Consider the following 12,343-nt stretch of genomic DNA (forward strand, 5'->3'; position numbering starts at 1 on the left):
TCCTTCTGATTTAGGTTTGTGAATGATAGGGCTTCTGACAATCATCTTTCCCGCAAATGAAGAAAACCTGTTTGAGGCAGGAGATAATGAGACAAAATGAAAAGTGAAGCCGACAAAAATAACAGAGAGAAAGAGAGAGAGAGAATTGCATGACCACCCTGATTTAGCTGTGCCTAAAGCTAAAGTATCCTTAGACTTTTTCGCTATGAGAGCTATATATGTTCCCTTTTATATTCTTCTTTTACTTAGATTTCTATGATTTGAAACTAAAGCATCATAACTAAAACCCTTGAACTTCACATCAATGGTTACATTTTCCCACCTGTAAAATGAAAAGCATGAAGCAAACTATCTCAAATTTCCTTCTGAGTCTAAAACTTTACAGCTCTAGATTAATTGCACATTGCTCTAGGACAGGACTATTATCTCACCTGTTTTGATAGCCAGAATTTCTGGCAGTCAGGAGGCTCTGAATAACTATCTCTTGTATTAAAATTTTTAAATGGTCTGTCCACTCTTTAAACCTAGCCTTTTGTAAAGCAGTTACCTCTGTTATTTTGCTTTCTTATTTCCCTTCTGTATCTCTAATAAAACACAGCGCCAAGCACATGTTCACAGGTTCCTCTTCCCAAGAAAGGAAGCTAAATAATGCTGGCGAGGCTGCACATGGGGCTCACACCTGTAACCCCAGAACTTTGGGAGACCAAGATGGGTGATTGCCTGAGCTCAGAAGTTCAAGATCAGCCTGAGCAACATAAGGAAACAGTGTCTCTACAAAAAAAAAAAAAAAAATGTTAGCCTGGCGTGTTGGTGCACACCTGTCATCCCAGCTACTCAGGAGGCTGAAGTAAGAGGATCTCCTGAGCCCAGGAGGTCGAGGCTGCCATGAGCCATGATCGTGCCACTGTGCTCCAGCCTGGGTGGCAGAGTGAGTCCATGTCTCAAAATATTAGTAATAATAATAACAATTTTGGTAAAATGAAGGTAAATACATATTGTACTGTTGATCTGATACCATGGCAAATATAATAATTAAAAAGAGTTATTTATCATTGACATAATCCAAGCTAGAGAGAAAGATTATTAATCATACCATTCATAATTAACTTAAAGATTTGATATTTCTTGCTCTGTGGAAAACAGGGAAAAAGTAAAAGGATTTATTGAATCAGTAGCTAAAAGAAGCATAAGCCAAGTTTTAGAAATTTAGCCCATACTTCTGCAAATGTCTATGTTCAGACCTCCTGTACTTTTAGGTACCCTTTATAGACACATACACACACGCAGAATATACACACACACACATTATATATATACATAATTGATATATAAATGAGTGTGCATGTGCTTGTACACATGTGCACATGCACACACACACATGACATTTTCCCCACCAGGATGAGGGAGAAAAGAAGAGGTCCGTCTGCTAAGACACATGAGAGAGGAATCTTTTCCTTTCTCTAAGACACAATGTGTACTGTGTTTTGGTTGTTACCCTAATAACGTACTGTACGACTCGCCCAGAGTGGATTTTTCAAGACCCCAAGTCAGTGCTTGGAATGAAGTTCTAGCATAAGCTGAAAAGACAGACGTTGGAAGTTAAATGCATAACCAAGGTTTCCAGTGGTGACAGAGGGAAGAAAACTTGAATATCCTATTGTCAGTGGGCATGGGTGAGATGAATTGCTATATAAAAGTAATGATTGTCCAAGAATTCTCAGTATTTATATAGTATATATACTTATAAATCATACACACACACACACGTTCCCTCTCTCTCTGTCTCTCTCTCTCTCTCTCTCTCTCTCTCTCTCTATTTTCTGTTAACTTTCCTATAACTAACTACAAATAGTTTTGGTGGGAAAAGTGAGGGAGAAAGTTTGGTCAAGGAACTGTCTTTTCCTCTTAGTAAATAACCTCAGGTGTGTTGGAAGGAGAAATGCCAAACACACAGCCTTCTCTGAAGTTCCTTGCCAGGAAAACACCTGTATTTCCTTGTTCTTGGTATTACAGTTGTGCGATACTTTTGACTTCCCTAAGAAACTTTTCTTGCTACTACCAAAACTTAAGTATCTTAGTTTATTACATTAAAAAATGACAAAGATGTCTATCCGGTCTACCATATGAGGTTATTATAAAGATCAGAAGAGATAATGCACATTAAAGTACTTCGAAAGCTACATATCACTGTTCAAAATATTATTCTATCCTCACCACTGTTAGTATTTGTTTTCACAACATCTTGTGAGGTAGACAACCATTTCTAAGAAGGAAATTAAGGAACAATAAGATTAATTGTCTTGCTTAAAGTTGTATCTCTATTTAGAGGCCAAGTTGAAGTGAATTCAGATACCCTGACTTGGTTCTAGAACACCATATCACATACAATGAAAATCAAAAAAAGAAATGAAAAAGAAACACTTTTCTTCATGCCTTTGACCTATGTTGTTTAAACGTGAAAGAAAGAGGGAAACAGAGCCAAACAGAGAAAGATTAGATAATTTTACAGGCATCCAAGTCAAAAGATCAGGTTAGATGCATAAACCTCTTTTTCCACTAATCAATCAAAGCAATACATGGAACAGGAGGAAAGGATAGGTTTCACAGAGTATTTACCCAACAGTAAAGAAACAGATATTCTCAGACCTTCAAAGTATGTTAAATTTGCTAGTTTGGAAATAGGAATCATTATGTACTATCAATGAAAAGATAATTCAGACAATTTTTGGAAGCCAATTTGTCTCCAAATATCTAGATTTGCCAATATCTATCACAATTAAAGAAAATGTAGGCTGAGATCATGCCTGTAATCCCAATGCCTTCGGAGGCTGAGGTGAGAAGATCACTTGAGTCCAGGAGCTTGAGACCAGCCTAGGAAACACAGCAAGACCCTATCTCTACAAATGAATTTAAAAATTAGCCTAGTGCATGTCATGCACCTGTAGTCCTAGCAACTCAGGAGGCTGAGGCAAGAGGATGGCTGGAGCCAGGAGTAGGAGACTGCAGTGAACCATGATCATGTCACTGTACTCCAGCCTGGATGACAGATTGAGCTCCTATATGTAAATAAATAAATTAAATTAAAATAGTAAAAAACGTATTCTCTGACTTAGCAAATCCACTCCTAGAAATTTAGACTTCAGAAACAAATTCTCAACTACACAAAGATATATTTATTTACAGGAGGATCTTTGTAATAATTCTTAAAATAATAAAAGATTTCAAAAACTTCAAACGACTTAACTATCCATAAAGAATCAATTATATAAGCTATAATACATTTTGTTGAAAGACCGATCAGCCATTTTTAAAAGTAGGTAAATTTATATGAATAGATATTAAAAGACCCCACCATGGATTGCAAATGAAGGAAACCAGTTGGGAGTAGCATAATTTTCACAGGTATGACATGTGTAAAGAGCGGAAAGATATGTATCTAAATACCGGTTTCCCTTAAAGAGTGAATGATTGGCCGGGCACAGTGACTCAGGCCTGTAATCCCAGCACTTCGGGAGGCAGACATAGGCAGATCACCTGAGAACAGGAGTTTGAGACCAGCCTGGCCTCTACCAAAAAACACAAAAAACTTAGCCAGGTGTGATGGCACACACCTGTGGTCCAGCTACTCTGGAGGCTGGGGTGGGAGGATCACTTAAGCCAGGAGGTGAAGGTTGTACTGAGCTGAGATCATGCCACTTCACTCAAGCCTGGGCAACAGAAGGAGACCCTGTTATTAGAGAAAGAAAGAAAAAGGAAAAAGAAATGCTAAAAGAAAAAAAAAGCAAAGCATTACTTACACAGAATAAAGATATGTTGACATTCCCAGAATTTAAAGTATTACGAAACAACATATTACTCAGATATGTTTTTTCTTTTGAACTATTTCCTTAAGTCAATATCCCATAGTAAAATTGTGGGCATTCACACAGACACAGACACACACACCATACACACACGCACACACACACACACACACACACACATTTACATGGTTCTTTGCAGGTGTTGGGAATCCAAATCAAATTCAGGACACACGTTTTGACAAATATTAGAGTATTTATACACAGAATTAAATAAAATATCTGAACTGAGGCCTAGCCAGAACATCATCCATACTGTAATTAATTGCAACATGTAAAACAAAAAACAACCTAAGTGTCCACCATACAAATAAACTATATCTTTATAACTCAGTATTAAAATGCCATATACAAAGATAAATATGCTGCAAAACTGAAATGTTTATGAAATAATAAGTGAAAATTTTTAAGTAGAACTCTATATTAGGAATGGTTATATGTGGAATAAAGAGGAAAAAAAGAACTCTGTATAAATGTGGATAAAGATCCCAAAGAAGCATAGAGAAATAGAGCACAGTTTGTGTTCAAATGTAGGAATATGAGATAATTTTATATTACTTTTAATGTTATTTAACAATACATATTTAAAAACCTAATGAGGTCTACCGAAATGCACATATGACAAGAGTAAGATCTTCTCAGTCAACTTACAGCTGTATTGCCACTAATAACACTGTAAATGTAATAAATGTGAACTAGATGTCCTAAAGGAACCATCACTTTCTAATAAATAGATTTCCAGCTGCCATTGTCTGGAAGCTGAAAAAAATCATGAAAAAACACATGCCTGAAACCATGTATATTTTTAGTGAAAAGACTATCATAGAATGTCACTAGATTAACCATTGTGGGAGTGACATTAAACTCATAATTGGATTCCAGACATAGGCAAAATGGCTATAATTGCCTCATTTTTCTTTCTGACACTTGACAATAGCCCATATTTAGACTTTTTAACAACAAAAACATAAACAAAAAGGACATAAAGAAAAGAGATATATCTGAGCTACGGAATACATACTGTGAGATAGTTGAGGGCAGTGGGAGGGCGACTCTAAGAACAGAAAAATGCCCCATTCTTTGGTTATTTGTAAAACAAGTTGAAGATACTGCTGCCACCTTGTGGGCAATTATATTTTTACTTTTTATTTATAGACAGATTAGTATAACTGAAACTAAGACCCTCATGGAATATTTGTAGAACAATTTCTTGACAAACACTAATATCGATGTTTCAATGTATCACAATACTGAAGAATACAGACAATAAAACTAAAAATATATTTTATGGCCGGGCGCGGTGGCTCACGCCTGTAATCCCAGCACTTTGGGAGGCCGAGGTGCGTGGATCATCTGAGGTCCGGAGTTCGAGACCAGCCTGGCCAACAGGCTGCCTCTACAAAAACTACAGAAGTTACCCGGACATGGTGGTGGGTGCCAGTAATCTAAGCTACTCGGGATGCTGAGGCAGGAGAATCTCCTGAACCTGGGTGGCAGAGGTTACAGTGAGCTGAGATCACGCCATTGCACTCCAGCCTGGCAATAAGAGCAAAACTTTCTTTCTCTCTCTCTCTCTTTCCATATATGTATGTGTATATATATATATATATTTCATTTATTGGGCATAAGTAATTAGGAAATATATATTTTGCTTACTGGGCATAAGTAATTAAGAAATGGTAAGATAAAAACATTGTTTTAGAAGTGAAGAATTTGACTTTAAATTGAGTCTCAGAAAAAAAAAATACAACTTTTAATTGGCAGGTCAATAATCCCTCATTCTGAGCTTTCATACACGTTGCTTCCTTAAGGATAAGTGGTTATAGAAAAATTGCCGTTTAACCAGCCTGGCCAACATGCTGAAACACTGTCTCTACTGAAAAAACAAAAATTAGCACACCTGTAATCCCAGCTACTCAGGAGGCTGAGGCAGGAGAATTGTTTGAGCCGGAGAGGCAGAGGTTGCAGTGAGCTGAGATTGCACCACTGCACTCCAGCCTGGAAGACAGAACAAGACCCTGTCTCAAAAAAAAAAAAAAAAAAAAGTCCTTTCTCTCAAATTTTCTAATTATAATGCATATGAAGAAAATTATCATTACATATTTTTTAGCTTTTTCACCATTTATTCATTCATTAAACATTTTCCAGTGTTACAATATTCAACCCCTGGTACAAGCAACAGGAAAAATTATTTCAGTCTTTCAAATATCTTTCACAATGTGTGTCCTGGCTCACTGGTGGTTACAACAAACACTAAACATCATCTGATTTTCCCATATTAACTCTTTGTACTCAGTACAAAATTCAAGTGTTTCTTTGATGCCAAAGGTATACTTGCATTTTCAACATATAAATGAAATAAAAATTACAATTTCAAAGTCTTTAAAACTCTTCATTAGAAATGCACACATCTAGTTTCCTAGAGCAAAACCTCAATTGCTCCATGCTGATCATAGCTATGGCCTTAATGGAAGGAAATTATGTAAATGCTAGAGTTTCAGAGACAAATCAAACCCTGGTATTTGATTTGTCTAACAAAGAAGCAAAAAAAAAAAATCTCAACAAAAAGTGGGCACAGGACTACATAGATAAGTTTCAACATAAGATATACAAATGGCCAACAAGTACATGGAAAAATGCCCAATATTACTAGTCAGGGAAATGCAAATTAAAACCACAATGAGATACCACCTTACTCCTGCAAGAATGGCCGTAATTTAAAAATCAAAAATAATAGATGTTGGCGTGGATGTGGTGAAACAGGAACACTTTTACACTATGGTGGTAATGTAAACTAGTACAACCACAATGGAAAACGTATGGAGATTCCTTAAAGAACTAAAAGTAAAATTACCATTTGATCAAGCAAACACTCTACTAGGTATCTCCCCAGAGAAAAAGAAGTTGTTACATGGAAAAGATACTTGCACATACATGTTTATAGCAGAAAAATTGGCAATTGCAAATATATGGAACCAGCCTAAATGCCCATCAACCAACAACTGGATAACAAAAATGTGATAGATACATAGATATAGATAGATAGATAGATAGATAGACACCGTGGAATACTACTCAGCCATAAAAAATGAATAACAGTATTCACAGCACCGTGGATGGAGTTGGAGACCATTATTCTAAGTGAAGGACCTCAGGAATGGTAAACCAAATATTGCATGTTCTCACTCATAAGTGGAAGCTAAGCTATGAGGACACAAAGGCATAAGAATGGACTTTGGAGACTCAGGAGGAAGGTTGGAAGGGGGTGATGGATAAAAGACTACACAATTAGGTACAGTGTACACTGCTTGGGTTATTTTGATTTCAAAATCTCAGAAATCACTACTAAAAAAACTTTTCCATGTAACCAAAAACCACCTGTTTCCCAAAAACTATTGAAATAATTTTTTAAATAAGTAAAAAGAATCGATAAATAAATATTTTTAATTGAAATAAATACGTTTCATAATATCTAGTATTGCACTGATTTAGACATTTAACTTCTAAAATGGAGATAATTCTTTTTTTCCATTTATGAGTAGGCAGGGATGGAGATTGTTCTTATCACTAAAAGTTTTTAATGGAATCTAAAGGTACTAAAATGTTTAAAATCTGCAAAATATTTCATTCAAGGGGTAAAGAACAAATAGTTCACAGGATGGACTTTAAGGGATAGCATGAGGATTGGGTACAGGGGAGTTAGGGGAATAAAGTTACTTTATTATTGTGCTCTATCAAATTCCACTTTTCATCTATAATGAATACAATAAAGATTTTTATTCACTTCCATTCAGAAATTCCACTTCTAGGTAAATGCCCCAAAACAAACTATTGCACATGTACCCAATGAGATTTGTCAAGAATGCTCATTGAAACATGTTTTACAATAGTAGAAATTTGGAAAACAGCATAGGCAAGTAATGTATTTTAAAAAATAGGATACTATAGAGCATGTAAAATGAATGTGTTAGTGCAACAGTAGTAATATAGATACATTTCATAGACATTGTTGAATAATAAAAACATTTGTTAGAAACATTTGTTGAGTAATGAAAACAATGTTAGAACATTGTGATCTCACCCCAGGGAAGACTCCTAGTGATTGCTGAGGTTGAGGGAAGAAAACAAAACTGAATCTACTTGGCCCTGCCCCTTCTATGAGTCTTGCTGCCTGCAAAAATGAAGGATACATTCTGGTCTATTCTTTATGCCATTCATTTCATAAAGTAGACTCTGGCATGACTAGGGGTCTGCCAGGTCCAGGTAGTCTAGGATTTGATGAGTCAGTCAATTTCATTCTAGGGCTCAGTACTAGGAAGGCTACTTGCCTGCAGATGCCATATCTTCCAATCAACTTTATGAATAATAAAGGTAAACTTTGCTTTCCTATTGGAAGACTATTCTTTTATATCTCAACTGCTTTAAAATGGGCAGGAAACAGAGTTGTAATTTACTGGGGCTTCTCACACAGCCTAATATTCTACAATTAGTATGATAGCCATAGTATGTATTTAGTGACTACTACTGACTTTAACATTGTTTCTTAATGTATTTTATTAAGTAATTTACATCTTGGTCTTTCCCTAAAATTTCATATTTTTCTCCTTTGTGTATTCATTGTACATTTTTGTGCATTTGTACATTATGATAGAGATTCATTTTATACTTAATTGAAACCAATTACTATATGAGGCAGGATATTTTTCACTTATATGTAGCTAAATTTATTTTATAAAAGCAATTATGATAGCATATTATAAAAGTGAACTTACAATTCCATTTTTAAATAAAGCACGTATACAAGTAGCAAGTGCTTCAAGCACTTCTTTAAAGAGTCTCTAAGAGCAATCTAGCTTTTTAAGAACTAGCTTTGAAGATTTTAAACGACTATTAGAAAAAAGTTGGAAACACTTCAAACCAGAGAATAATGGTAGTCATAGAAGTAAAGACACTGAAGTACATGAGTTTCCATCACCATCAAAACTTTTTGCATGATTTTAACAGAGCTTTATTATTGAATTAATACATCTCATTCTGTCGGTGCCATAAATTCTTCCTCTTTAGAGTTATTATTTAGCAAAGTAGATACTGACATTACAAAAACAATTAAGTATGTATTCAAGCAGGCAGCTGTTTAGATTTTTAAAGTCTGATTTTTGAATAGCATAGTATAGATAGCTTTTGACTAGATATGTATAGTGCTAGGCCTCTGAGAGTAAATGTTTAATTGACACTTTGCAGTTGAACAAAAGAAGAAAAGGAATGAGCAAAATATAATAGCTGATTTTTAATCCCTAAAACATTCTGTGCCTTAGGTTACCCAGTTTCAATCTTGAAAACCTTCCCTAAATTTTGGTACTTTAACCCAACACAGGCCTTTTGTTAGAGAACACTGTTAATTAAATGCTTTTTGGTAACAGTTTCTTGACAATTATTTTCAACAAATTTTATGGTAAATGTTAGTTATCATGATGATAAATTATTAAGTTCATATTTGTAGGTGGTGGTATAATAAGAAATATACAAAATTTAAAAGCTTATACTGCAAATTGGAAATTAGTCAGAGTAGTCTCAAGTAAAAAGTTTGGAACAGGAAAATAATTATTTTGATGAGTTGATTTTCATCCCTGAATAGGCAAATAGTTCAAATAGGTTGGTTCCCAATTTTGAAGAGAACAGAGTCATAAAATCCGAGAGACAACTGGCTTGCAAAAGTTAAAGAGGAATTGTGCCAATGCATGTAGGCCAAGAGGTGGTTATCTTAAGGTAATCTGAAGTGGCATCATTCATGTGATTATGAGAGAACAACCTTCTTTTACTGTAACTATATAGGTAGGAAATTACATTGTATATCTCTTATAAGTGTGATTAATTTTGCAAGACCATTTATATGTGTGTTTATGAGAGGGTGGCACGGGATGAGGAGCTGGAGAATCACTAGCAAGTCATCAGAAAATTCTATCCAAGCACACAGATTTGAACCACGTAGTCATTATTGCAAAGGGGCATATGCTTTTTTGCTGTTCTGGAGGAGCAGTGAATAAACTGTTTGAATGTGCACGTATTTCAAATTTGTAACTTTTAAAACAAAAGCTAAGTATTATTGAAAATATGAAAGGCTTTGAACAGTTCTTATCACTTAATCAAACCATAGTTAATCAAGCCTGCTTTCTTCTGAATGTATTTCTCAAACGGTTGAAACAATGGGACAAAAGCAACTCAACGAACTCAGTCACGTCCTAATGAGCACGGGTCGCACACACAATCTTACCCCAGCCCTCCAAGCCAGAACTAAATTGTGATGTTAGTTGATAGTTGCTGTACATCACTATTAGTAGCATAGAGTAATTAAATATGATCTACCTTCCTGTGGTTAGTGACATTTTAAGTTTCTAGGGATATGACAAGGACAGAGAATTTGAATCGGACCATGCGAAGTATCAAAGCAGAAGACTTTGGAAGAATCCTCCCTGAATCATTGTGATTTTTTTCAGGGCTGTTTTTTCTGTTTTGCTTTGTTTTGTTTTTTTGAGACAGGGTCTCACTCTGTCACCCAGGCTGGAGTGCAGTGGTGCGATCTTGGTTCACTGCAACCTCTGCCTCCCAGGCTTAAGTGATCCTTCCACCTAAGCCTCCTGAGTAGCTGGGACTGCAGGCATGCACCACCATACCCAGCTCATTTTTTAATTTTGTGTAGAGATGAGGTCTCATTATATTGCCCAGGCTGACCTGGAACACCTGGGCTCGAGCAGTCCTCCTGCCCTGGCCTCTCATAGTGTTAGGATTATAGGTATGAGCCACTATGCCCAGCATCAGGTCTGTTTCTGTATTTTGTGGATAGAGGTTTGGGGGTTAGGGTTAGAGAAAGAATAGGGAAGAGGTTGGCACCATGAAAGTTTTACATGATTACAACCATGTTTTAGAAAGCTGTCTGCAGGCTATGCAAAGGAAGGATTGGAGAAATAATTAACCAGAGATGGGGAAATACTTTGGAGGTCATTACAATTAGATGTTTGAGAGAAAAAAAAAATACTGAATTACAAAAATAAAACTGGGAATCAAGAGGAGTAACATGAAGATCTGTAAGTAGAGTTCATTGATCTTGTTTGATATCTTATTTTGAGCAGAACTATAGGGTAAAGAGCCAGATCACCAAGACCTGAGGTATGAACAGGAAAAGACAAAAATGGACATATGCTTCTTCTTTGAGAGCTTTGTTGGAATGAGATAAGGCAATATCTGTCATCCATTCATTCCTTTATCCAATACACATTTGAAAATCTGCAAATGTGCTGGATACTGTGCTATATCCTGACCATCATATAGTGATGCCCCAAGACCATCATTTCCCTGGTCATGGAGATTGCGTTCCAAGACAAAGCACATATGCAAACCCACAGAGAATGGTAACTGTTAAGGAGAAAACAAGGTAACAAAATTGAGGGTGGGAGGAGGGGTAGGGCAACTTTTGCTAGGATGGACAGGAAAGGCCTTTAGGAGGCAGTGACAGCTATACTGAGACCTTAAAAATGAGAAACAGGTGAGCATGTGAGGAAAAAGGAAATGCAAAGACCTGAAATGAGAGCAAGCTTTCCCTGCTTGAGAAAGTCAGAGGAGACCAGTATGACTGGACTATACAGAAAAGAAAGAGTGGCTGGAATTGAGCTTGGAGAGGTATGCAGGTCTAGGTCATACAGGGCCCTGTAGACCCCAGTAAAGAGTTTCCGTTTTATTCTAAGCACAGCGTGCTTGGAACCACTGGAATGTTTTGCCAGAATAAACAGATGATCTGATTTATGGTTTCTTTCAATCATATCTGGTTGTATATCACAACCAGACCAAGTTTTGATGTTATCATCAGCTCTGACCCTAAGAACCCAGGCCAAATTAAGACCTTTGGCATCCTCACTGCTGCAAATGCTATGGCCTTCATCAGCCCATATGTAAATATATATTTAGAACACAAATGTGAGGACGTTTTACACATGCTGGTGCTCTCATGAGTTTTTATTCTTAATTCTAAATTTCAAAATAATTTCAAAACACTCCTTCATGTTTTCAGTGCCCTTTCTGTGGTTGGTGTCTTAAGTGTATGCTTAGTCCTCATCTGGACCACCCACTTAATAAGGTTACCCCAAGCACTAGGGACCCCTATGAGCAGATCCTAGAGATAGACTGTCACTTTAGAACTTTTCCTACAGAGATACTAGCAGGGAGTTGAAAAACAGGTTAGTTAAGGTCCCTCTAAGGCCTTCCTTTGGGAGCAGGTCATTTTCTGATGAGGGCACCTCATCCCAGCCAGATTGAGAGCTCCTGGGGGGCAGCTCTGCAGCTCTGTCTTTGTAACCTCTGCCTTAGCCTAGCAAGAAGCACAACGCTTCCAACTGAGGGAAACACACACACACACACACACACACACACACACACACACACACACAACTACCCATACTTTCCAGTGTTTATGGAATTACTTTATTTAAAAT

This window comes from Sapajus apella, unplaced genomic scaffold (genome assembly GCF_009761245.1).
Source record: "Sapajus apella isolate SASKATOON/1434 unplaced genomic scaffold, GSC_monkey_1.0 scaffold6, whole genome shotgun sequence".
NCBI classification, from domain to species: Eukaryota; Metazoa; Chordata; class Mammalia; order Primates; family Cebidae; genus Sapajus; species Sapajus apella.